Source organism: Alosa alosa, chromosome 8, assembly GCF_017589495.1.
Source record: "Alosa alosa isolate M-15738 ecotype Scorff River chromosome 8, AALO_Geno_1.1, whole genome shotgun sequence".
NCBI lineage: Eukaryota > Metazoa > Chordata > Actinopteri > Clupeiformes > Clupeidae > Alosa > Alosa alosa.
In genome coordinates this window covers 6,911,468-6,939,124 of record NC_063196.1, presented here as the reverse complement: position 1 = coordinate 6,939,124, position 27,657 = coordinate 6,911,468, and the positions used below count along the sequence as shown (strand labels likewise).

General features: G+C 37.2%; 1 long non-coding RNA gene across 1 annotated transcript; it reads left to right on the top strand.

The window, feature by feature from the left end:
* Positions 1–1,684: 1,684 nt before the first annotated feature.
* LOC125299624 lies at positions 1,685–26,167 on the top strand. The gene is made up of 3 exons (XR_007194418.1): positions 1,685–1,697; positions 5,539–5,593; positions 25,729–26,167. It is a non-coding gene; the product is annotated as an uncharacterized LOC125299624 (long non-coding RNA).
* Positions 26,168–27,657: the final 1,490 nt, after the last annotated feature.

Genomic DNA, 27,657 nt, shown 5'->3' with positions numbered 1-27,657 from the left:
AGGATTCTAAAATTTAAACGATCATTAGGCTACTTGTTTGCACAAAAATCACGCATTTTACATATTTCCATGTCAGATGTCCCGCGAATTGACAGCATAGGCTAGCATATCTGACATTTAACTAATGTGCTACTAATTGCGTTTGTGCGATATTCCCCACTCCAAGGAGACAGTGATCCCCCAGCCACCCCTCCTCCTTCCCCTATACTTCTTGTGTGTGTGTGAGACCTACCTGAGCCTACCTGTAGCCTACAGTGATGTACTGTATGATTGACTTGATGAGCGATAGAAAACTGATTAGCGCAAATGAAAGCTAAAAAAAAAATACTCTGACTTTTTTTTTGCAAACACTTGTGCCGCCCTCGGTGGCAGGCCAAAGCCTAGGCTAGCCTAATGCCCCTGATTTAGAATGTTGTAAAATAACGAAGTTGTTGGACATTTACATAGGTTAAACTATGCATGTTATCTTAAACTGTATCCTTTGTATGTTTATTTTGTCCCCTATGCCTGTTTCATTCATCTGAACCATGAGGGAGGAATTATGGTATGATAAGGGATCAGATTCCAAAAATAATTCAGTGGAAATCCATGGATTCCAGTTGCTGCTACTGGAAGAAACTGGAATCCATGCATTTCCACTGAATTATTTTTGGAATCTGATCCCTTATCATACCTGTTCATTCTTACTCATTGCTCGACTTATCGTGACTAAATTCAAGATGGCTGCAAACGCTAAACTTCGTGAAGATACTGTCTGGTCTTGTAAGTAAACTACCAGTGCTTTTTCAAAGTTCTCAATGTCTCGTTTTAAATGTCAGGGCCCTCGGAAGTCTACCAATGAAGTGTGGAGATACATTGAGCCTCGTAAATGGGTGTAAAACAGTGATTTATTTGCATGGCTAGCCCGATGCCGAAGCACCACTATTGAAAAAGCTGTTGGTAGCATCGGCTAACTAGCGCCAGATTTTGAAGTGCAGGGGACAAGGCGAGATGGGCTATGAGACATCCGTTCACACTCGGTATCATGTTTCAATACACTTTAGGTCAATATCACACCGGAATTCTCCTTTAACTACCTGCCTGACGGCCCATGCTGCTTGTAACAAACTAGAACAGTTAGTGCAACTTTTTTTTTCGAACGGACAGAATATGGTTGCATACTGTAATATGTTTATTAACGGGATAAGGAAGACGCAGATCTGTTCCAGAATCACTGTTTATCGTATTTAATGACATAACATTGCTATAGCTTTGTAATAGGTTTTGATGAAAGTGGCATAGCTTCTCTGCTATACTAACTATTCGACCGTGATAATCTATTTACCAAATGGGGGTTAGGAAAACCACACGATAAATTCTGTGCATTAAGCAGACTGGAACATTCATGTCTAGTAGTATTCATGCACGCCAGCTGTTTACTGTCTTTAAAGCATCAGGTGCGTCTGTCTAATTCTCAAACAGCAGAATGCTTAAATGCTATGTTAAGCTACAAGTAGGCCTAGGTCAATGTACAACATTAGCTTGGGATGTTTTTACAGTAAGCATTGGTAGTTGTGAAAGCAGCTGCATCCCTTCTAAATATCAAAATATGGAAATGCTAACATATCTTTTCTTTCTCCCTCAAGGTGCTTTGCTTAAATTTCTCAGCCCTCAGGCTCTTCCTAAGGATACCTCCACTGATGAAGATGGCCTGAAAGGTTAATCTTATGTGTGTGTGTGTGTGTACTTCTATTTATGTTGGATTTTTAAATTGCTATACAACATGCACTCTTTATAGTTTGAACAATGCATCCTTTTTCTGCATAAGATGGCAGTGTTTTATTTTCTCACTTTGTGAGAACTGAAAAATGTTAATGTGAGTGTGTGTGTGTGTGTTTAAGTATGTTGGATTTAGTTATTGTGCACTTTTTTACATTTATATTGGATTTTATGGTACGGTGGTGTTTTTGCAAATGTTCAAATGTTCAAAACTAATGCACAGTATATATATGCAACTGCAGTATTGCACTGTCAAAATTTTGTATTTATATAAACTGTGGGTGAACTTAAACTGTATGGCTATGCGGTGGTTCCTGTAGGCTTTGCGTGCGGGGGGGGCTCCATGTCCATTTTGCTTGGGGCCCCCAAATTCCTTGAAACGGCCCTGGTCATGTCACTCTTATGTAGAAACCTAAAGTAAAGTGTTACCCAACAATGTATAACTTATTAGGCCTAGGCTATAGCTCATACTGAGCATCAACAGTTTCTCGATAGCCATAGTAACGTTAGGCTACTGACCGTCAGAAACCCTAAATCGGCTGATATTCCGAACATACAGTAGGGAGGCAAAACAAGACGATTGCCTTTCCCCAGTCTCTTGCCTCTGGATCTTCCTGAAATATGTATCCAGGACCCCCCTGTCCATGTGTGGCGCAAAGCTATGGTGCTCTACATACTGCCATTTTCTCAGCCGATTTGGCGAAATTATGATTTTTGCGCCATCGGAAGATTTTTTTTCCAGACAAAAAATACAGACATCTCTCATCTTAGGGGGACATGAGGGAGGGCAGTACGGTCATTCAAAAATACTACTGGGTTTCTACTGATAAAGCTGCTAATCGGTGAAGTGTCCCTTTAACACAGAGATAGTAGAAAGGCCTCACAACATATGAGCATTATTGTACAGTAAGTAATAGTCAACACAAATGCCCTCTTATCATCAGATAAATGAGAATCCACTGCAGTGTATAGGGGGATCCTTGGCCGCAACCAGCAGGTCAATACCAACCCACTTCTCTCTCCCCAGACAAATTTGGATTGAGTGGGGTTGGGGGTATTGGTAAGTAGATTGGTATTCAACACCCTCACTGGAATCCTGATTATACCACAGGCCAGTCTCCCATTCAATGTGGGGTGGACACTGGGAATTGCAAATTGAAGCCGTGAGAAGGAAATAAGAGAATGGAGACTCTGCGATCTGTTGACAGCCTGGCTAGATGCTCTGCCCCACATGCAGTGCGGCAGCAGCTCATTGATTATAGATGCTGCCTTCCTTCCCCAAACACACAATGGGCTGCTTGCTAAACTCTGCACCAAGGGGGCAGGCTGTGGAGCAGGGCTGTAGGGCAGCAAATAGGGGCCCGCAGCAAAGTGCTGCCCCCCAGTGGCCTGGAGCCAATATCAGACAATCTGTCTGTCCAAGAGAACATGCCAGAGGGCATAGGGGTGGTGCTATCAAAGGGGTGAAAACTCTGACAGAGTCCAGCACTGGCACACCAGCACCAGCACTTAATTCAAAAGCAGACAGTTGATCAGCTGTGTTCTAAAGAATGTTTGATTTAAGTCCAGCGTGTGTTGCGAACTATTTGTTTCTCAGCAAAAGCCTCGTTTTGGCAAGTGTCCATATAATATGCGGGGTAATGTATGGAACGCCGGTCATTATCAGTAAAATAAGTCCCTTCAGGGCTTTGCTTGTTCTTCCAAATTCTTTTGTGTTCTGAAGAAAACTGTTCTCCACTCCACTGAGCGTTTTTTTAAAAAGCTCTTGAAATTATTGAACTCAAATAGAAATTGAACAAGCAGAAAAGACGGACTGCCTGCCTGTATAAATGGCCTGATAATGAAGGATTACAGGAGATAAATGTGTTTGTTTGCGGCTTCTCCATCAAATCACTCCTTCACCTATCAATCAGCTTTTCTTTTTGTCCCCATCTTTCCATTAAAACAAGATGCATGCTGCTGCCATGCAACATTTCTCACCTCTCTGTCAACAGAGAGGAGCTGTGTGCCATGCTGATGTTTTTTTACCCTGTCTCAGTTGAAGGAGAGTAAGCTGTGTGAGAGGGACATAATAAATAGCCCACTCATCACAATAAGAGTGTTTTTATGTAGGCTATTTCTTAGAATGTTTAAAGCATATGTACCAAAATAGCTTGACACAATTGTTTAAAAGATTAGCAGCAGATTCCCATTAGAACATATATTTTCTTTTAGTTGAGGTTGCAACCTAGCCTGGCCCTACCATACTCTCGTAGATTTCATAATGTACAGAGAGTCTGGCCACTTTCCATTGCCAAGCTTTAACTTCCTTGAAGGCGAGTACTCTGTTGCTCAAACTAGCGCACAACCTCAACGTCATCGTTCTCAGCCACCTCCTTTGTTCGCTGATTGGACAGGTAAAATTTGGCCTGAGAAAACCCGCGAATATACCGAAATCCCAGACGATGTACTGAAGGCAAATTAAAATTGAGCGGAAGTACGTAGGAGGGTGGAGCCAGGCTAGTTGCAACTTGTTCACAGAGAATAAATAAAATGTGATCAGTAGAGGTGGGTCGGTCGCAAACAAACTAGTTCGTTCACACAGGTCAGGTCTAAAATGAACGACCTGAACTGGTTCACCTTTCCAGTTCTTGTTTGTTCTTTCGTTCGTCGCTGAATCACACTGACCTAGTGCTGCTGTGAATGCCTATGGCCCAGCTTCCTAAGGCAAGAGCCAAACCAATCGTATGCTGTTGTCTGTATTGTTTCTAACACGTTCTCATCGAATTAGCCAATGAGGGGCATGAAAGCATAGCAACCGTTTCCATGAAAAAAAAAAAAAATGGGCTAGTGAGACTAGTGGAAGAGCATACGATAAAAAATAACAATAATGGTTTACATTAACAATTCCATTTTGCATTTCAATATTGGCATTTACATTTAAATATCTGTCTAATGGTAAATGCATGCTGTCTTTGTATTTTCTGTGTCATGCCAGGTTAATAAATGTCTCTTCAATCTGTCTCGTTCGTTCGTTCGTTCTCACGCCAAGACCCCCCACCTGTTTCACTTTGGTCTGTCGTTCTCGTTAAGTCAGTCACTCGTTCTTGGCTAGAAGCAGAGTGATTATGGCTCTGTAGCCTAGGCAAAATGGGGACTTGAAACCTTTTCATCAATATAATCTTTCTGCCAAGCCTTTAACATGTTTGTCGGCATAGCCTACTGGGTCTTTGTTCCTTTATGAATGAACACATTTTTAAAAAAGAAATTAGCTGATCTAGCCGTAGTCTACTCTATTTACCTTCAATATGTCAATTTAATGTCAAGGTGAATGAACACATTAGCTACTGCTGTTTTGTCTAAAAGTACAGTACACATAATCATGAAGTTGCAGCTATATATTTGCCGCTACAATTACAGTGTTGTGTTGACCGTTTGCACAAACGAGGAGCTGAGAACCTGCATTCCATGATTCACCACTGAACTACGTTGTAGGCTACCGGAAATGCAACTGAACGAACGAACAAACAATTCAGAATGAATCATCTCAGCGAACTGAACGACGCGAACTGCGTCATGAGAACGAACGACAAAATCCACCTCTAGTGATCAGTAAAATGTACTTTTCCTCCACAATCCATCTTTAAAGGTACACTATGCAAGATTTTCGCCTTAAAGGGTAACTCTCGCCAAAATGCAAACTAAGGTCTTTTTGTGAATGTACCTGAGTCAAACTTTGGTTTAAAAGCATAATTACGTCGGAAGCGCCACTTTTAAGCTTGTCCGTGTTTTCATTTTCAGGTCAAATGGCAACACACACCTTGACTGGCAAGATGGCGGCGAGCAGAAAACCCAAGTGAGTTGTTCAAAACCTTTCTTTTAGTGAACTCTGTGTACACAAACAATGTTCTCAATGCTCAAGTTCATGTGTAGAGACACTGATGATACTTTGATCAAAGTTTCATGTTGTGTCGAGCCTTCTTAATGTTTTAAAAATAGCGATTTTGACGAGATCATGTATCAAAATAGTAGTGCCCCTACAATTCCCATTCAAAAGGCCATTTGACCCAAATGCCTTGGCACTGCTAATGACTAACTAAGTTTAGAAACTTTTTTAGCGTCAATTTTTTTTATTTGGAGAGCCGAGATGAGTGTGTAAGTTATGATTGTTGACTGCATTTACAGTTTTTTCCAATTGCTAAAACACAATTTTGCAAACTATTGTGGTTTTATCAAAATATCACTGTTACCCTGGGAATCCAGAGTTCTCGCGGAAGCATTTGCTCAGCGAGAGACTCTGGCAACGAGTAATGATGCACGTAACTTTTGCCCCTTGCATCGCAGGGAACCAATCATATCTGTGTATCTGATATAGGTGGGCCAGAGGCGAGCTAAACATATGACAGACGTAGTGTTATCCAATTGCGTCAAAGTCCAGAATCAGTCAGTTAAAATTGATCGTATAGTGTTATCCTATTGCGTCCAGTGAGATTTTCAAATGGGTGCTTGGTGCCGCCCCTCGAGTTGGGCCATTACGTTATTTGTGGCCAGACCCTTAATCTTTCAGATTGGGTCTGGTCCTCCAGGCTAACACACTGTTGGGCATAATGAAAAGCACTCTCATCTTTAGTATGCTATGCCATAATACTAAAACAAATTGTAGAATATTCTTCTTTTTTTGCATACAGTATACACACACATGCTGTTGAAACATTTTTTTTTTCACCAAACAAGTCAGTGCAACATATGCACAACAGATATATTTACATTGGAGTGAACAAAAACATGCTCACAAAAACAGTAAACTGAAAAAGAAAATTGCAGAAAAATGTTGTTGTCTTCTTTGGCCATGAGCTCCTCTACCAGCTCTCACTCTTCGTCCCCCTCTCATTCTCACCCTAACTTCCTTTCACTGCAACGTCTTCCATTGTTGTTGTAAAACAAAGAGAACTGTGTTCACTGCATTTGAAAAGTGCCATTTTGAATTGCAAAATGTGAGTAAAGCAGAAAATGTGTTTAGTTTTGGAGACTTGAGAAGAGGTTTTGGTAACACTTTATAATAACTACACACAATTCATCATTTACTAAGCCTTTGTTACTTATTAGTTAATGGTTTGTTCATCATTAGTAATTTCTTGTTCATACATAATTCATCATCAGTAAAGCATTTGTTCACACAATTATAAATGGTTTGTTCATAGTAAATAAGCCTATCCAAAAAATATGTTTGTAAGTACATGATTTATACTTAATAAGTAATGAAACAACCACTTATAATGAAAACATTTTCTTATTATAAACCAGTTGCAAACTATTACAAAATGCTTTGTTCATCATTTGTAAAGCATTGTCCCTATGTTAATTCTCATAAATAAAGTATTTGTACACACAGTTATAAATGGTTTGTTCATAGAAAATAAGCCTATATCTAAAATATGTTTATGAATTATTGTTAATACTTAATACATTTTGCAATAATATTTTGTTGATGAAGTAATATTTCCATTATTTAACAGTTACATACACATGCACTAATGATTAGTTAGGGTGAGGATACATATTTTATAAACCACTTCCTAATACTATAATTCATGATTAACTCAGGAGTTACAAGTGGTTAGTTAATGATATTTTGTGAGCTTATCTAAAGTGAGGACTTTCTATGCCTTGCAACACATTTTCAAATGAGTTGTAAAGATTACATTCACATTAATTCATTTAGCAGACAAGCGACGTACACATATCAATTAAATTGAGCTCCTTATCCACTACCTTGGCCCAGATAGAAACCCCTACAACTATGCAAGAGTTTCTGTTTTCTTCTACTACACTCTGTTATTAAACATCTGTAAACTATTATTAAATGCTGTATTCTTTGTTTGTAAAGCATTATTCCTACATTAATTCGCATCTGCAAATCATGTTTACACACAGTTAAAAATGGTTTGTTCATAGTAAACACGCATATCTATATTATATTTTTTAATTGACTGTTGTAATACCACTGGGCAACAGTAGTGAGGTAGTGTAGTGGATAGGGAGCCGGGTTAACATGCAGTAATCCATAAAGTTGGGGGTTCAAACCCCAGCATCCACCAATGTGGCCTTGCCCTTTAATTTAATTGACATGTGTAAGTCGCTTTGGGTGAAAGCGTCGGCTAAATGAATAAATGCAAGTGTAAACTTTATAACTCATTTGTAAATGTGTTGAAAGGCATAAAACGTCCTCACTTTAGATAAGCTCACAAAATATCATTAACTAACCACTTGTAACTCCTGAGTTAATTATTAATTATAGTATTAGGAAGTGGTTTATAAAATATGTATCCTCACCCTAACTAATCATTAGTGTATGTGTATGTAACAACTGTTAAATAATGGAAATATTACTTAATCAAAAACATATTATTGCATCATTTATTAAGTATTAACAATAATGTATAAACATATTTTAGATATAGGCTTATTTACTATGAACAAACTATTTATAACTATGTAAACAAAATGCTTTACTGGTGATAAATTAGAAATTACTAATGATGAACAAACCATTAACTAACTAGAAAATGTAATGCCAGAGGAATTACAATAGTGGATGGAAAGCTGCTGGCTTAATGTTGGTAGGGAGATTCCTGAAGAAAAAAAAACACTGAATCACTTAAAGGAATTATCCGGAGTAAAATGCACTTTAGATCGATTCTACAGTTCCTTTGCCGCCACCTTCAGGGGAAAGTCCGTAGGAGTCTTATTGCTGTGTAACACGCTCTGGAAATTTCACAATTTCGTCACCGTTTAAATAAAAAAAAAAAACATAGTCCAGTCCATACAACTTCATTTCAATTTCGAAAGAACTACTGGACAATTTTTTTTTTTTTTTTAAAACGGCGACGAAATTGTGAATTTCCAGAGCGTGTTACAACACACTCAGCAATAAGACTCCTACGGACTTTCCCCTGAAGGTGGCGGCAAAGATGGCAACATTTCCAGAAAGGTACTGGCTTGATGAAATTCATTCTGGACTCTCTATTCGACCACAAAGACCTCGGGATACTTCGGTTTGGCTTTAGGGACCCTCTACTCACTACCACGTTAAGTGTTATGTTGTTTGGAACTGTAGAAGAGGTATAAAAATAGAGTTGTGACTGAAAACGGTACAATCGAACTTTCTCAAAACACATCCGAATGACATAATTTTGATGTCAACTCAACGTATGTACCCCCAATCATCCGTAAATCGATCTAAAGGGCATTTTACTCCGGATAATTCCTTTAATCTTTGAGTTCATACAAACCCTCGTACCAAAAAACCTTGTGTGTCAAAGCGTTCTTGAAATACAACACTGAAGGTGTTTTTCACATTGGCATTTGACCTCCAACATCATTTCACTTCATCTTTGACTCCATACAAACACTCATACCAAATTTCAGGCATGTATGTCAAGGCATTTTTGAGATATCACGCTCAGAGTATTCATGGACTTGACCTTTGACCTCCAACATCAACTCACTTAATCTTTGAGTCCATACAAACACTTGTACCAAATTTGAAGCATATGCGTCAAGCCGTTCTGGAGATATAATGCGCTAAGAATGAGATATGGCTGTGACTTTTATTTTGACAGACAGGAAACACTTAAACAGGATCTGTAGTTTTAGAGAGCACCAGATTGTATGCATTAGAAGCGGAGACAGTTGAAATCACAGGTGGTGACAACTATAAACTTTTAAGAAAATCTGAAAAAGTAACTCTCTTGTCCAACTCCAGACCTACAAAACGGTTATTTCAACATGTCTGTACGTTAAGCGGTTAGAGTCACATTTATTCTTGAAAAGGTAAAAAGAAAAAAGGTTATAACTAGAAAATGCAATTCCAGGGAATTACCATTGCATGTAAATGCAAAAAATCTGCTGTGTATAACGTTATATTACTTACAGTATGATTATTCAGATATTACATAGTCTTACAGTATTCTTGTAAACCACTTACTTGGTTAGATGTCAGCTTAGAGTATATGACAGTCAGTAAAAATAAATTGTCAATTCAATATTGATCAACATTCTTTGTTTTAATACAGCAGAATAATACTCAGAATACACTAATGAACACTTACCAATGTAAGCTTGAAGTAAAAATCACAGTTGTGTATATTATATATACAGAACTTGATAATGCCAATCATATTATCCTAAGACAGATCTATTTATCAGTGGTAACTCTGAACTGGCAGGAACAGCTAGGCCTCAGTTAATGGTATTAGGTCAAATTTGATTGTGATATATACACTGAAGAATGAAAGAGTCAGCCCTTCAGATGATCAGTTTTAGACAGAACTTAGGTTAGAATCTTTTTTTTCACATAGCACAGCTCAGGTCTAAAAAGAGAGGTCTAACAGCACAGCTATATTTCACAGATGTTATAGCACAGGTATGATTAAAGGTATGAATGGTTGACAAATATGATTCACAGGTATACATGTTCTATATAGTTAGTGAGTATAGTCCTCACACAACAATATATTTCTCAGAATGTCTCAGTGTAGATTTCAGATAAGTCTCAGTATGGTTAAATGGTATGTGCAGATATGTTGAGATATGGTCACATGTTTGTAAGAATGTATGTTAGTAGGTATGTTGCTAGAAACATTGTCAGAGATGTATGGTTGACAGGTGTGCACACAGACAGGCACACACGGAATGTCATACACGGTCATCACCACTGGTCTGGTCTGGTCTGGAACCTAAAAGGCAAAAGCAAACAAGTTTAACAGTTATACCAAAACAAGGAATGTCTGCAATTGTACAATTGTTCAATACAACTAAGGTATTTAAGTGAAGTTGTTACATTACATTAGGCTGACACATTATAACCTAACGACTAACATGGTAAACAGTTTAAGCTTTTTAAACAATTCTCTCAACAATTCTAGGACAATTAAAAAAAAAAAGGTAGGCCTACAATACAATTGTTGCACCATCAAGCTACTGGTAGTTAAATACTAGCCTATAATATTAAATTGCAAACAAAGCAGAATTCTGTGTTTTATTATTTTCAGTTTTAGTATAGGTGATAGCTAATCATATTTTTTTTTAAATATAAAACGTAAACAGCTTAGAAAACTTTGCAGGCAAAGGGTCTGTTGTTGCTGTTGATAATCATATGAGTAAGGATGGATCATTCTGATATCTTGATAACCAACTGCTATAACTTAAACAGCTTGCTAGGTCTGTCAGCCACATTTTTTCCTACAGATTACAATGTACTACAACTGGAAAATTTGATTCACGTGCCAGGCTACACTTCAATTTATAGACCAGAACAATGCAGAAATGAGTAGGCCAAGTAAACATTGTAGCCTATGTTGACAACACAAACATTATAGCTCAACTTCTGTTGTGTGTTTTAACAAGACTTTAGTCGTATTGTCCATTTCCTAGCAGTAGCCTATTTATGGCTTTCATACGGTCCCTTTCCACAGGAGTATTAATAAAGCACCAATGCATTCATAATCTAGGTGCTTGATTGTCTGTTGAAAGGGACCTGATGAAACCCATCAATAGACGAACTATAGTATACCGTGATAGTGTTTACTTATTGTAGGCTACGTAAGAATCAGGAGTGTAGAATGAAACGAGCCTGGCCTATTTGATACACAAACAAGCGGTGTACAACGTTAAACATTTGTTAAAATAAAAACAGGAGCATATATTTGTTAACTTTAACTAAAATGTGAACGGTAGAAGCTATAACGTTATGACCATCAACAAGTAACGTTAGCTAACGTTATTCATGCCATGAATGAAACCCATGATGGGTTTCATCAGGTCCCTTCACACAGCCGCCCTAGGCTATAATCAAGCACCACTGCATTCATAATCTATTCTAGGGAAAGTGACCTGATGTTGAATAGACCAGAGCCTAGTATCTGTAGGCCTACTTCTCTGGTTTACGTTAACGTTCTAGTTAAAACGCTCCTGGTAGGTAGGCCTAATGAACAAATGTAACGTTAGTGCATTACGTTTTTGTTTCCTATCGAAACCTACAGCTAATCGGTCACTGTAAAGTTGACGACATATTAACGTTGATATAACAGTGGGGTTCCTTACCTAATACATATCAACGTAGAAAGGTGCTAACGTCAACTATTTCACTAACGTTAACATTACCTAACGTTATAACGTTAGTTTAGTTATTTGTGACCCATCATTTCATACACGCTTACATTACATAATGTTTGACGACATAAATGACTCAAATACCAAAAACCGGCACACTTACCTTGTCTGTAATTAGAGAAATGTGCCTCTGAAGAAATAACATGCTAGCATGCTAACTATGCTAACCATGTGACTTAGCTAACTTGGCTAACTAGCTACAGTGGGTAGGAGTCATAGTTGATGACAAGTAACAGTTACAATGGCTAAACAGTTAAAAAGTTCAGTAGTTTAAAGGGTTAAATTGTTTAACAGTAAAATATTATAGTGAGGACTTTTATTTTGAAACAGTTTTTGGCAGAGGAAGCAGTTGAACAGGATGTGTAGTCTTAATAGGGCCAGTTTGTATGCTTAAAGCCTGAGACTGGCAGTTGGTCCAGGTGGCCCAACACCTGCCATAGGATTCTAATTGCTTAACGGCTCTATTGTGATGTCATCAGCCCATGTTAAGTCTATGGGGAAATTTTGACTAGTTTTTAATTAATAGTTTAAAAGTATAAAAGTTACAAAGTTGAAAAATACAAAGCCCACATGTCCTAAGTAAGACCTACGTGAATATAGTTTGAATGAAGTTTCTACGTTAAACGGTTTAAAGCTGCATTAACTGGTGTTAGAAGAAGAAGAAGAAGAAGAAGAAGAAGAAGAAGAAGAACTAGAAAAGCATTTCCTGAAGGAAATACAGTGCATGAAAATGCAAAAATATGATGTAAAATATCATACAGAGTAAAAACAAACTATATTGGTTGCTAGGTAGATGAGGTTTAATATAGTTGGAATGACTGAACAGTTAAATAGGTGGATAGTTTATATAGGTAAATAATTTACTTGGTAGATAAGGTTTAATATAGTTGGAATGATTGAACGGTTAAATAAGTGGATAGTTTAAATGGTTAAATTATTTAGGTAGATAGTTGACGATAACTGACACTTGGAATGGCTCTAATGTTTGCTAGCAGTTATGCTAACTATATTAACAAAGATAATAATGTTAACCAAGTTACTATGCTAACTAGCATGCTAACAATGTTAAAATGCTAAGTATGTTAACCATGTGACTTAGCTAACTTAGCTAATTATTTTTAGCAGTTATGCTAACTAGCATGTTAACATGCTAACTATGCTAACCATGTGACTTAGCTAACTTAGCTAATCATTTTTAGCAGTTTTCCTAAAAATTCTAACTAGCATGCTAACTATGCTAACCATGTTACTTAGCTAACTTAGCTAATCATTTTTAGCAGTTTTGTTAAAAATGCTAACTAGCATGCTAACATGCTAACTATGCTAACCATGTGACTTAGCTAACTTAGCTAATCATTTTAAGCAGTTTTGCTAAAAATGCTAATTAGCATGCTAACATGCTAGCATGCTAACTATGCTAACCATGTGACTTAGCTAACTAGCTACAGTGGGTAGGAGTCATAGTTGATGACAAGTAACAGTTACAATGGCTGAACAGTTAAAAAGTTCAGTAGTTTAAAGGGTTAAATTGTTTAACAGTGAAATATTGTAGTGAGGACTTTTATTTTGAAACAGTTTTTGGCAGAGGAAGCAGTTGAACAGGATGTGTAGTCTTAATAGGGCCAGTTTGTATGCTTAAAGCCTGAGACTGGCAGTTGGTCCAGGTGGCCCGAACACCTGCCATAGGATTCTAATTGCTTAACGGCTCTATTGTGATGTCATCAGCCCATGTTAAGTCTATGGGGAAATTTTGACTAGTTTTTAATTAATAGTTTAAAAAGTATAAAAGTTACAAAGTTGAAAAATACAAAGCCCACATGTCCTAAGTAAGACCTACGTAACATAGTTTGAATGAAGTTTCTACGTTAAACGGTTTAAGCTGCATTAACTGCGTTAGAAGAAGAAGAAGAAGAAGAAGAAGAAGAAGAAGAAGAAAAAGCCTTGGAATAACAGTACAGTGCATTTTCATGCACTGTAAAAAGCCTTGGAATAACAGTACAGTGCATTTTCATGCACTGTAAAAAGCCTTGGAATAACAGTACAGTGCATTTTCATGCACTGTAACTAGAAAATGCAATTCCAGGGAATTACTACTGCACGAAAATGCAAAACACATGGTGTGAAATATATTGTTAAAACAGATGATGTGCTAATTGGTAACCAACATGATGAGGTTTAATATAGTTGGAATTACTGAACTAGGTAGATGAGGTTTAATATAGTTGGAATGACTGAACAGTTAAATAAGTGGATGGTTTAACCCTTTAGGCGCCAGAGGTTTTTTTCCCGAAACGATCAATTTTGACATCTTCATTTCAAAAGGCTATATCTTAAAAGTGATAAGAGATAGAGACTTTCTGTAAATTAGAGAAATATTAAGGATGACCCAAAGTTTATGTAGAGATTAAATGTTTATATCTAATTTGCATATTATGACGTCATATGGTGGCGGCCATCTTGGATTATTGAATTTTCATGAAAAGTCGCGATGTTTGAATGATAAAATGCACCACTTCTTTCCCCCAAAATGTCCCTCACCTTCTGTATGCTATATTGCACAATACTGAATGCTCAGGTAAATAGTAAGTAGTGAACAAACTGTGTAAATCATTACTAATAAATGGCAGAAACAAACCAAATGCATGTAGCGGTAGACTGGCCTTTTGCTGTAGAGATTTTCCATTTACTACATACAGTAGGCACTCTGATTCCATGTATGGGGCACATATATATTATTCAGATGACACACAAACACAAGTAGACAAGACCTGTTTAGTTCAAAAGCTCATTTGCCACGCGCAAGGCACAGATCAGGAGTGAGATGACGAGACAAGACAAGAGACAAAGTTAGTATTTTTTTTTTTTTTGTTGTTTTTGTTGATGTTTTTTTTTTCTTAGCTGACAAAGACACACACATCACAAGGACATGAACACACAAAAAGGAACACATAGTGTACTGTATGTCCTAAATGATCAGGGAAGTAGATAGCAAATCAACAGTGTAAATCATAACTAAATGGCTGACATTTTTTTTTTTTTATGTAGCAGGCCTTTTGCTGTAGAGATAATGATAATGAATATCCCTATCCATACAGGGCCGGCATTCCCATCATCTTGTGATAGACTATGCATGACCTAATGTGTGTGTGTGTGTGTGGGAGAGGGAGAGGGAGAGAGCGTGTCACCACCTCCACCATGCGAGCAGCATGGCCAGATCTGCCTCAAGGCCACCGAAAGTGGAGAGAATTTGGCGCAGCTCGGACTAGGCCTACTGTCATTCTCATTGCGACTCCCCACACTGCCACTACGTTCCCCCCTAACTGTCCTATGAGCACTTCGACCTCGTCTAACATACCCAGTGGCATTAGACAAAGGCTCCACCACGTTACTGTCGCCGCGATTGTGGAGAGGCACACGTTCATAAGACAGAAGCTAGCGCTATGGACATTATGCTACCTCCATTATGCTACCTCCAGCCTCGTTCGCCACACTACTATCACCCTGCTAACTTCCCGATGAACACTCCGAACCCGTGAAACAGTATTCCCACCAGTGACATTGGGCAAACGATTCAACGTTTGTGCTTGGTGTAAGCTAAACTATGGAGTAAACTCTCACTTTGTCCAGCTGCATCATTGCAAGGCAGGGGCGATCTGAAGCCTCACTAAACGAATCACCGTCATTTTCTGAAGGCAGATATTCCCCTTCAGAATCAGGGTCCGCGAATAGAAGACCCAACACTTCATTTCAGGTAAAATTTTTTCATGCCATTAGACGATAATCTAATGCAAATACTCGCTGACGTTGACAATATCGCTCTGACAAAGTGGCTCACACGCACACTAGCTCCGGTATTTCACGCACTGATTCAATGCGCTGTAGCTAGAAAGTTTTGTTTAAAGCGTGCCCTTTTTTTGACTCGGGGATGACGTATGACATGTCTGCCATCTAGTGGAGTGGAAGTCGAACGAAATATGACACCCTATTTGACTAAATCGGCCGTTTTATTCAGTACCGCATCTTGTCGACTATAGTCGACTGTGGCGCCTAGAGGGTTAAAAGGTTAAATTATTTGCTAGGCAGATGAGGTTTAATATAGTTGGATTGACTGAACTAGGTAGCCTAGATGAGGTTTAATATAGTTGGAATGACTGAAAAGTTAAATAGGTGGATAGTTTAAAAGGTTAAGTTATTTTCTAGGTAGATGAGGTTTAATATAGTTGGAATGACTGGGCAGTTAAATAGGTGGATAGTTTAAATGGTTAAATTATTTGCTAGGTAGATGAGGTTTAATATAGTTGGAATGACTGAACAGTTTAATAGGTGGATAGTTTAAATGGTTAAATTATTTAATAGGGAATTATTGTAGCGAGGACTTTTATTTTGAAACAGTTGTGGAGAGAGGAAACAGTTGAACAGAATGTGTAGTCTTAATAGAATTATTATGAAACAGTTGAAGGCAGAGGATACAGTTGATGGGAGTCATAGTTGACTGACAGTTACAACAGTTGAACAGTTGATAACAGTTGAACAGTTTAAAAGTTGGATAGTTTAAAGGGACTTTTAATTTGAAACAGTTGTGGGCACAGGAAGCAGTTGAACAGGATCTGCAGTCTTAATACAGCCATATAGGCCTTTATCACGGCAGCCGAAGTAGGAAGTGAACAGCCCTGTTCCTGTGTGAGCACAGGTGTTTCTAATTAAGTGTCAGATTCGGCCACAGTTACTTCCTAGTAACACCTGGCATAGGATTCTAATTACAGTGCATGAAAATGCACTGTACTGTTATTCCAAGGCTTTTTCTTCTTCTTCTTCTTCTTCTTCTTCTTCTTCTAACGCAGTTAATGCAGCTTAAACCGTAAGCGTAAAACTTCATTCAAACTATGTTACGTGGGTCTTACTTAGGACATGTGGGCTTTGTATTTTTCAACTTTGTAACTTTTATACTTTTTAAACTATTAATTAAAAACTAGTCAAAATTTCCCCATAGACTTAACATGGGCTGATGACATCACAATAGAGCCGTTAAGCAATTAGAATCCTATGGCAGGTGTTCGGGCCACCTGGACCAACTGCCAGTCTCAGGCTTTAAGCATACAAACTGGCCCTATTAAGACTACACATCCTGTTCAACTGCTTCCTCTGCCAAAACTGTTTCAAAATAAAAGTCCTCACTACAATATTTCACTGTTAAACAATTTAACGCTTTAAACTACTGAACTTTTTAACTGTTCAGCCATTGTAACTGTTACTTGTCATCAACTATGACTCCTACCCACTGTAGCTAGTTAGCTAAGTTAGCTAAATAACATGGTTAAGATAGTTAGCATGCTAGCATGTTAGCAGACGCTAGTTAGCATTTTAGCAAAACTGCTAAAAATGATTAACTAAGTTAGCTAAGTCACATGGTTAGCATAGTTAGCATGCTAGCATGTTAGCATGCTAGTTAGCATTTTTAACAAAACTACTTATAATGATTAGCTAAGTTAGCTAAGTCACATGGTTAGTAAAGTTAGCATGCTAGCATGTTAGCATGCTAGTTAGCATTTTTAACAAAACTACTTATAATGATTAGCTAAGTTAGCTAAGTCACATGGTTAGCATACTTAGCATTTTAACATTGTTAGCATGCTAGTTAGCATACTTGGTTAACATTATTATCTTTGTTAACATAGTTAGCATAACTGCTAGCAAACATTAGAGCCATTCCAAGTGTCAGTTATCGTCAACTATCTACCTAAATAATTTAACCATTTAAACTATCCACTTATTTAACTGTTCAGTCATTCCAACTATATTAAACCTCATCTACCTAGCAACCAATATAGTTTGTTTTTACTCTGTAAGATATTTTACATCATATTTTTGCATTTTCATGCACTGTATTTCCTTCAGGAAATGCTTTTCTAGTTGCTATTGTGATGTCATAATCTAATGTTAAGTCAATGGGGAAATTTTAGTAGTTTTTAATTAATAGTTTAAAAAGTATAAAAGTTACAAAGTTGAAAAATACATAGCTGAAGTCACATAAGTAAGACCCTATAGCGCCGCAGTTTGAATGAAGTTTCTACGTTAAACGGTTGAAGCCGCATTAAACGCACAAAAAGCGTTAGAAGAAGAATAATAAGAAGAAATCGGATAACAGTAGAGTGCATTTTCATGCACTCTAATAAGAAGCCAGGAGATTTCAAGATAGTGGATTCCATCCACTATAACTAGAATGTAATGCCAAAGGAATTACAATAGTGGATGGAAAGCTGCTAAAGTTGGTGGGGAAATTCCTGAAAAAAAAACATTAAATCACTTAATCTTTGAGTTCATACAAACCCTCGTACCAAAAGACCTTGTGTGTCAAGGTGTTCTTGAGATATAACACTCAAGGTGTTTTTCACCTTGACATTTGACCTTTGACCTCCAACATCAATTCACTTCATCTTTGAATCCATACAAATACTCATACCAAATTTCAGGCATGTATGTCAAGGCATTCTTGAGATATCGCACTCAGAGTGTTCATTGACTTGACCATTGACCTTTGACCTCCAACATCAACTCACTTCATCTTTGAGTCATACAAACACTTGTACCAAATTTGAAGCACATGCGTCAAACCGTTCTGGAGATATAATCATAAAGCATGAGATATGGCTGTGACTTTTATTTTGACACACGGGAAACACTTAAACAGGATGTGTAGTTTTAGGGAGCACCAGATTGTATGCATTAGAAGCTGAGACAGTTGATTTCACAGGTGACACCTGTGTCAGTGTTCTAATTAGCCCGGAAACTACTCTGGGAGCTTAACAAGCGCAGCTGCCTTTAGGCCATTACGACATCACAGCCTTTGAAGTCTAAGGGGGAAAATTGAGCTTTTTAACATTTTTAATCCCCTATTTCCCAAAAAGTATAAACTTTATAAAAAATCTGAAATAATAACTCTCTTGCCCCACTCCAGACCTTCAGAACGGTTATTTCAACATGTCTGTACGTTAAGCGGTTAGAGTCGCATTAATTCTTGAAAAGGTAAAAAGAAAAGGTTATAATAATGAGAAGAAGAAGCCAGGAGATTTCAAGATAGTGGATTCCATCCACTATAATAATAAGAAGAAGCCAGGAGATTTCAAGATAGTGGATTCCTTCCACTATAATAACTAGAATGTAATGCCAGAGGAATTACAATAGTGGATGGAAATCTGCTGGCTTAATGTTGGTGGGGAAAGTCCTTGAAAAAAAAAATCATTAAATCTGTTAATCTTTGAGTTCATACAAACCCTCGTACCAAAAGACCTTGTGTGTCAAGGCGTTCTTGAGATATAACACTCAAGGTGTATTTCACTTTGACCTCCAACATCAATTCACTTCGTCTTTGAATCCATACAAATACTCATACCAAATTTCAGGCATGTATGTCAAGGCATTCTTGAGATATCACACTTAGAGTGTTCATTGACTTGACCTTTGACCTCCAACATCAACTCACTTCATCTTTGAGTCCATACAAACACTTGTACCAAATTTGAAGCACATGCGTCAAACCGTTCTGGAGATATAATGCGCAAAGCATGAGATATGGCTGTGACTTTTATTTTGACACACGGGAAACACTTAAACAGGATGTGTAGTTTTAGGGAGCACCAGATTGTATGCATTAGGAGCTGAGACAGTTGATTTCACAGGTGACACCTGTGTCAGTGTTCTAATTAGCCCGGGAACTACTCTGGGAGCTTAACAAGCGCAGCTGCCTTTAGGCCATTATGACATCACAGCCTTTGAAGTCTAAGGGGGGAAAATTAGGTTTTTAACATTTTTTATCCCCTATTACTCAAAAAGTATAAACTTTTTAAAAAATCTGTTTTTTAAAAAAACTTTTTTAAAAATAACTCTCTTGCCCCACTCCAGACCTTCACAACGGTTATTTCAACATGTCTGTACGTTAAGCGGTTAGAGTCACATTAATCCTTGAAAAGGTAAAAAGAAAAAAAGGTTATAATAATAACTAGAGAATGTAATTCCAGGGAATTACGAGTGCATGAAAATGAAGCTAGGACAGACAGCATAGCTTAATAAAAGTTGATAGTTTAGAAGTAGACAGTTTAAAAGTTGAATGTAGATAGTTTAAAAGTTGTTAATAGACAGATAGTTTAATGGATGTTGATACACATAGTTTCATGAATGTTGAAAGTCTAAAAATGAAATGTAGATAGTTTAAAAGTTGTTGATAGACCGATAGTTTAATGCATATTGATAGACAAATAGTTTAAAGGCTCTATATAGGTAGATAGTTGAGGATAACTGACAGTTGGAATGGCTCTAATGTTTGTTAGCAGTTATGCTAACTATGTTAACAACGTTAATTATGCTAACAAAGTTACTTAGCTAACTTAGTTTTTCAGTTTTCAGTATCAGTTTTGTAAAAAATGCTAACATGCTAACTATGCTAACCATGTTACTTAGCTAACTTAGCTAATCATTTGTAGCAGCTTTGCTAAAAAAAATAGCATGCTAACTATGTTAACATGCTAACCATGTGACTCAGCTAACTTAGCTAATCATTTTTAGTAGTTATGCTACAATGCTAATTATGTTAACAATGCTAATGATGCTAGTGAGGACTTTTAGGACTGAGGACTTTGAAATAGTTGAAGGCAGAGGATATAGTTGATGGGAGTCATAGTTGACTGACAGTTACAGCAGTTGAACAGTTGACAGTAGTTGAACAGTTAAAAAGTTGGATAGTTTAAAGGGACTTTTATTTTGAAACAGTTGTGGGCACAGGAAGCAGTTGAACAGGATCTGTGGTCTTAATACACAGGATTCTAATTGCTCTATTGTGATGTCATAATCTAATGTTAAGTCAATAGGGAAATTTTTAATTAACCTTTAAAGGTGTAGGTTTTTGAACATTCTAAGTTCCGCAACAATTGAAGGTTCTAAATTTCTATGTTGAATTCAATGAACCCAGATATTCTTTAGAATGTTAATTTCCCAACATTCCCGTCACACCGGTGTGACGGTACTCCTTTAAGGGTTAATAGTTTAAAAAGTATAAAAGTTAGAAAGTTGAAAAATACATAGCCAAAGTCACATAAGTAAGACCTACGCAACGCAGTTTGAATGAAGTTTCTACGTTAAACAGTTGAAGCTGTATTAAACGCACAAAAAGCATTAGAAGAAAAATAAGAAGAACTAGAAATGCAATTCCAAGGAATTACCAGTGCATGAAAATGCTTAGGTTGTGATGTAAAATATCATGTATAGTTAAAACAGATAATACAGAGATGGTTACTACGGTGATGCTAGGATAGACATAGCTTAGCTGCATAGCTTAATAAAAGTTGATTGTTTAAAAGTAGACTGTTTAAAAGCTGAATGTAGATAGTTTAAAAGTTGTTGATAGACAGCTAGTTTAACTGATAGTTTAAAAGTAGACCGTTTAAAAGTTGAAGGTAAATAGTTTAAAAGTTGTTGACAGACTGGAAGTTTAATGAATGTTGATATTCAAATAGTTTAATGGCTGTGTATAGGTAGATATTTGACGATAACTGAAAGTTGGAATGGCTCTAATGTTTGCTAGCAGTTATGCTAAGATTTTTAACTATGCTAACCATGCTACTTAGCTAATGATTTATAGCAGTGTTAGCAATGCTAACCATGCTACTTAGCTAACTTAGCTAACGTTTTCTAGCAGTTTAATGAATGTTGATATTCAAATAGTTTAATGGCTGTGTATAGATATATATTTGACGATAACTAAAAGTTGGAATGGCTCTGATGTTTGCTAGCAGTTATGCTAAGATTTTTAACTATGCTAACCATGCTACTTAGCTAATGTTTTATAGCAGTGCTAGCAATGCTAACATGCTAACCATACTACTTAGTTAACTTAGCTAACATTTTCTAGCAGTTTTGATAAACATGCTAACTATGCTAGCAATAGTAACTATGTAAACCATGCTACTTAGCTAACTTAACTAACGTTTTCTAGCAGTTTTGCTAAACATGCTAACTATGCTAGCAATGCTAACTATGTTAACCATGTGACTTAGCTAACCTAGCTAATCATTTTAGCAGTTATGCTAACTATGCTAACTAACATGCTAACTATGCTAACCATGTTACATAGCTAATCATTTTTAGCAGTTTTGCTAAAAATGTTAACTAGCATGCTAACAATGTTAACATGCTAACTATGTTAACCATGTTACTTATCTAACTTAGCTAATTATTTTTAGCAGTTTTGTTAAAAAAAACGTAGTTTAAAGGGTTAAATTGTTTAACAGTGAAATATTGTAGTGAGGACTTTTATTTTGAAACAATTTTTTGGCAGAGGAAGCAGTTGAACAGGATGTGTAGTCTTAATAAGGCCAGTTTGTATGCTTAAAGCCTGAGACTGGCAGTTGATCCAGGTGGCCTGAACCATAGACATAATATACATAGATGCCGCATCGACCGCTACTCCTTACTAGCGCTGACGAGACGTGGGGCCGCCATCTTGGATCGGTCATCCACTCCACTCAGGTAATCTCTTTGGCTGGTGCAATGAGCTGTAAGCGCATTAAATTAATCATACCTCACTGAATACCGAACAAATTTTCACGCGGTTTTGTTTGTTGCAAAGGTCATACATGTAGCTATGATACAGCCACATTGTTCGAAAATACAAAATACAACCAATAGTACGGTAATGTTAAATCTTACTTGTGAAAAGTAAATCCCCCGAGTATGATCCGCCGATTTGAGCAGGAACATGCTGCACAGTGCTGTCATCTTGTGTTTTCCGCTGCAACGCAACGAGGAGTATGACCGGTCCAAGATGGCGGCCGCATTTCTTGTTTCCAGCAGCCAAATGCGGCGTCTATGTATATTATGTCTATGGCCTGAACACCTGCCATAGGATTCTAATTGCTTAACGGCCGTATTATGATGTCACAATCAGCAATGTTAAGTCATTAAAGTTAAAAAGTATAAAAGTTTCAAAGTTGAAAAGACATAGCAGCTTGGTCCGTTTGAATACCTATGTTACAAAGTTTGAACGAAGTTTCTAAGTTAAACTGTTCAAGAGAAATTGCGTACGGAAAAAGTGGTAAGCGGAATAATAATAACTAGAAATGCAATTCCAAGGAATTACCAGTGCATGGAAATGCTAAAGTTGTGATAAAAATAAAAAATAAAATATCATGTATAGTTAAAACAGATAATACAGAGATGATTACTACAGTGATGCTAGGATAGACATGGTGGTTGCATAGCTTGATAAAAGTTGATAGTTTAAAAGTAGACTGTTTAAAAGCTGAATGTAGATAGTTTAAAAGTTGTTGATAGACAGCTAGTTTAATAGATAGTTTAATGATAGTTTAAAAGTAGACCGTTTAAAAGTTGAAGGTAAATAGTTTAAAAGTTGTTGACAGACTGGAAGTTTAATGAATGTTGATATTCAAATAGTTTAATGGCTGTGTATAGGTAGATATTTGATGATAACTGAAAGTTGGAATGGTTCTAATATTTGCTAGTAGTTATGCTAAGATTTTTAACTATGCTAACCATGCTACTTAGCTAATGTTTTATAGCAGTGCTAGCAATGCTAACCTGCTAACCATGCTACTTAGCTAACGTTTTCTAGCAGTTTAATGAATGTTGATATTCAAATTGTTTAATGGCTGTGTATAGGTAGATATTTGACGATAACTGAAAGTTGGAATGGCTCTAATGTTTGCTAGCAGTTATGCTAAGATTTTTAATTCTGTTAACAATGCTACTTAGCTAATGTTTTATAGCAGTGCTAACAATGCTAACCATGCTACTTAGCTAACTTAGCTAACGTTTTCTAGCGGTTTTGCTAAACATGCTAACTATGTTAGCAATGCTAACTATGCTAACCATGCTACTTAGCTAACTTAACTAACATTTTCTAGCAGTTTTGCTAAACATGTTAACTATGCTAGCAATGCTAACATGCTAACTATGTTAACCATATGACTTAGCTAACCAAGCTTATCATTTTTAATAGCTAACTAGCATGCTAACACGGAAAAAGTGGTAAGCGGAATAATAATAAGAAGTTGTTGTTGATGTTGTTGCCTTGGAAGAACAGTAGAGTGCATTTTCATGCACTCTAATAAGAAGAAATCGGATAACAGTAGAGTGCATTTTCATGCACTCTAATAATTCGGATAACAGTAGAGTGCATTTTCATGCACTCTAATAATAATAATAAGAAGCCAGGAGATTTCAAGATAATGGATTCCATCCACTATAACTAGAAAATGTAATTTCGAGGAAATTACCAGTGCATGAAAATATAAACATACTGTATATTAACATAAAATGCCAAACAAACTTTTATTTGGAAACAGTTGGCAGGAGTCATAGTTGATAACAACTGACAGTTGAAATGGCTGAACAGTTAAATAGTTGAGTAGTTTAAATAGTTAAACTATTTAATAGTGAATTATTGTAGTGGACATTTATTTTGAAACAGTTGTGGGCAGAGGAAATAGTAGTCTTAAGAGAGCCAGATTGTATGCTTAAAGCCTGAGACAGAGTATATAGTTTAAAAGTTGAATGTAGATAGTGTAATGGATGTTGATAGGCAGATTCTTTAATGGATGTTGATGGATAGTTTAATGGGTGGATGAGTGAATGGTTTAAAGAGGATGAATGGATAGAAAGTTGGATGGAATGTGCCTTATATCCTTGTAGAATGGAGAGACAGAGAGTTGGCCTAGTTAAGCAGAAAGCAGTTGATACAGGTGCAATCAGTTTAACTGGCCCTTTGATGGGATAAAGTTTACAAAAGTGAAAAATACATTCCTCAAGTGTCCTTCTCAAGACCTACGTTACAAAGTTTGAACAAAGTTTCTATGTTAAACAGTTGAAGCTGAATTAGACGCAGAAATTTGGTGGGAAGAATAATAATAAGAAGAATACTTCGGATAACAGAACAATGCATTTTCATGCACTGTAATAAGAAGAAGCCAGGAGATTTCAAGATAGTGGATTCCATCCACTATAATAAGTAACAAAGGCTTAATAAATGATGAATTGTGTGTAGTTATTATAAAGTGTTACCGAGGTTTGGTTCTCTGTGTGTCAGTTAAATAACTGCTTATGTCATTTTAGTGTGTTAGCAGTTGGAAAAAACTGTAAGTTCCTGCTTCATCCTTTCACTGTTTCCATACCTGGTACCTGGAACAACTATAGTTAGCACCTCTGAGGGTCTACGGAATGCTCATGAATAATAAGTAACAGTTTAACACATTACTCTTCATTTCTTTTTTAATTGGCTGTAAATCTTTATCCACTGAATAAGAGTTCAAAGTCGTGTTTGTTAAAATCTTAAATGGACGTTAGATGTGGAAATTGTTCCCTTTTCACTGTGAAGGAATCGCTTCACAAAAGACACAGATTTGTATCACCAAGGTCAAAAACAGCTTCACTGTCTTTCATGAATCTTTTTTGTCTTTTAATCTCTTTTTGTCTTTCAGCCTCTCAGCAATCTCTCAGTTAATTTACCACAACTGAAAGACACTTTGGTACAACTCCTGTTGTTTTTACAGTAAATGTGCCATATAAAGAAATATGATTTAACTTGACTTGACTTCACAAATGCTTATATGACAATATAAGTGGTAGTTAAGTTTTTACCAGTTCTAGATATCCTTTCTGGTCTGTGTGGCTGTGTGTACATGTGCTTATGATGTTTTCTGTTCTTAAAAAAGAACAGATCAAATCCAAAGTCACACCTGGACAAAAACACTTTGGGGAAACATTGAGGTTGAGCACTAAAATTCACGCTGTTTTTACCTCCTCCAAAAACAGTTCTCCTCCCTCTACTTTCACACAGAGAGCTGGACCCCTACAGGCAAGACTCGTGTGGCTTCCCAAGCTCTGATGTTCCCCCTGAATATTGAATGAGCAACATTTGATAGTAAACTTGACTAAAAGTAGCTTTTTAAAAAATCATGTCTTCGGCAGATTCCCAAACTCTGTACCCGACTGTAGCTTTGGCACAGTAGCGGGGAAGGCTAGGCGACATTCCAGCTCATGTTTATGCAGAAGCGCTCCCTACAGAAAATACATGCACTCGCTATGAACCCTGGGTAGGCTGTTCTGGTGAAAATGGTTCTAGCTGGACATCGCTGGTCAAATATTAATGGCCTCACTTTCTGTGAACTGCATTTTCCATGAAAAACATGATATAAAATGGATCATAACAGTGAAACTGTCATAATCGTCTTCAGATACAGCATAAAAAGTATTCAATTTGTCCAGGGACAATAATACTGAAAATGACAATGACAAATAAATAAATGTGTTCAGTAAATTGTCAACTTATGTGTAAAATCTGAATTATCTCATTAGCTGAATCAAGTATTTCATTAATAAAAATTGATTTATACAGAATTAGCAGCAAAATTGTGTCTTTTGTGATGATTTCTGAAAACCAATGCACTTCACGCATTGACCCTCCTGTGTGATTTGGGGACAAAACACCGGAAACTGACTGTGTCATCCGTGCACATATGCCCAAATTAGATTACTGTAGGTCCGACCTGCCCTCGAGCTCTCTCCACTATTCACTGGAGCATGGGAAGGCAGCTCAGTTCGCCCATGACTGACAGCTCCACTAATCCACGAGGGTCCGGCCTGAAACGCAGACTCAATCATATTAGCCACGGCGCCAGGGAGCCTTGTCTGCGAGAGAGGAGGGAGAACAAGCAGCAAGAACCGTATATCTAATTCATCAAGCCAGAGCCGCTTCAATCAACCCGGGCGAATCTCAGGACGTTCTCCGTGTACAAGTGGGGGGAGAAAATCAAACTTGAGAGGAGAAGTCCCTGATCTGGTTATGTAACAGTCTCTACAACATTTACCCCCAGCACCACAACAACGTACAATGATCAACCCAGTATTTCTATTACATGCCGCCTTAGTTTTGTTGACAAATTCTGGATGACAATTAGACTTAAAGGAACCGTTTGTAAGACTGTGGCCAAAACTGGTAGTGCAATCACTTTCAAATTACTGTAGAGCGGTGTATCCCCTCCCCCTCCGCCCTGACTGGCAGAGCTGGCAACCCGGATGCCGAAACACTACTGACTTTGTGATTAGTAGATAGATGGAGGTGGCGCATCAGGCCAAAACACAACATGACAACATCAACATAAGTTGAGGGCTGCAACTTCACTTTTTAAATGACAATATCCTGGCCGGACTACTGTTGTCAGTGATATAAATATTTGAAATTAACATGATTTCTTAATGTCTAATGACATATCAGGGCCATTTTATGATTAATTGAAATACATTTCTTACATACGGTTCCTTTAATGGTGGCTAATGATAGCTGGTAAATCATTTTCTAATGACTTAATTTCAAACTGGTTTTCTGTCCTGCAACATGCAATGTGTTTTAGATTGTTTGTGGAACGTACAAAAATGAGTGAGTTTCAATGACTGAATTCTGCTAATTTTGACTTTGGGCCCTATCATGACATTTTAAAGCGCATCGTCACTCGTCAAAAGCTTATTCAAATTTAGTAGGATGTCCAGTCCACATTGGGAGGGGTTTCGTTATCAAACGTGGAGCGCATGGCGCAACAAGGTGTTCCTAGGTTTTTTAATCAGTCATATGGGTGTGTTTGGGGCGTAACATCATTTAAACCAATGAGAATGACATCTGTGAGAATGATGAGAATGAGAATGATATCTGCGATATGTCAAATAAATGCATCGGTATTATGGCAT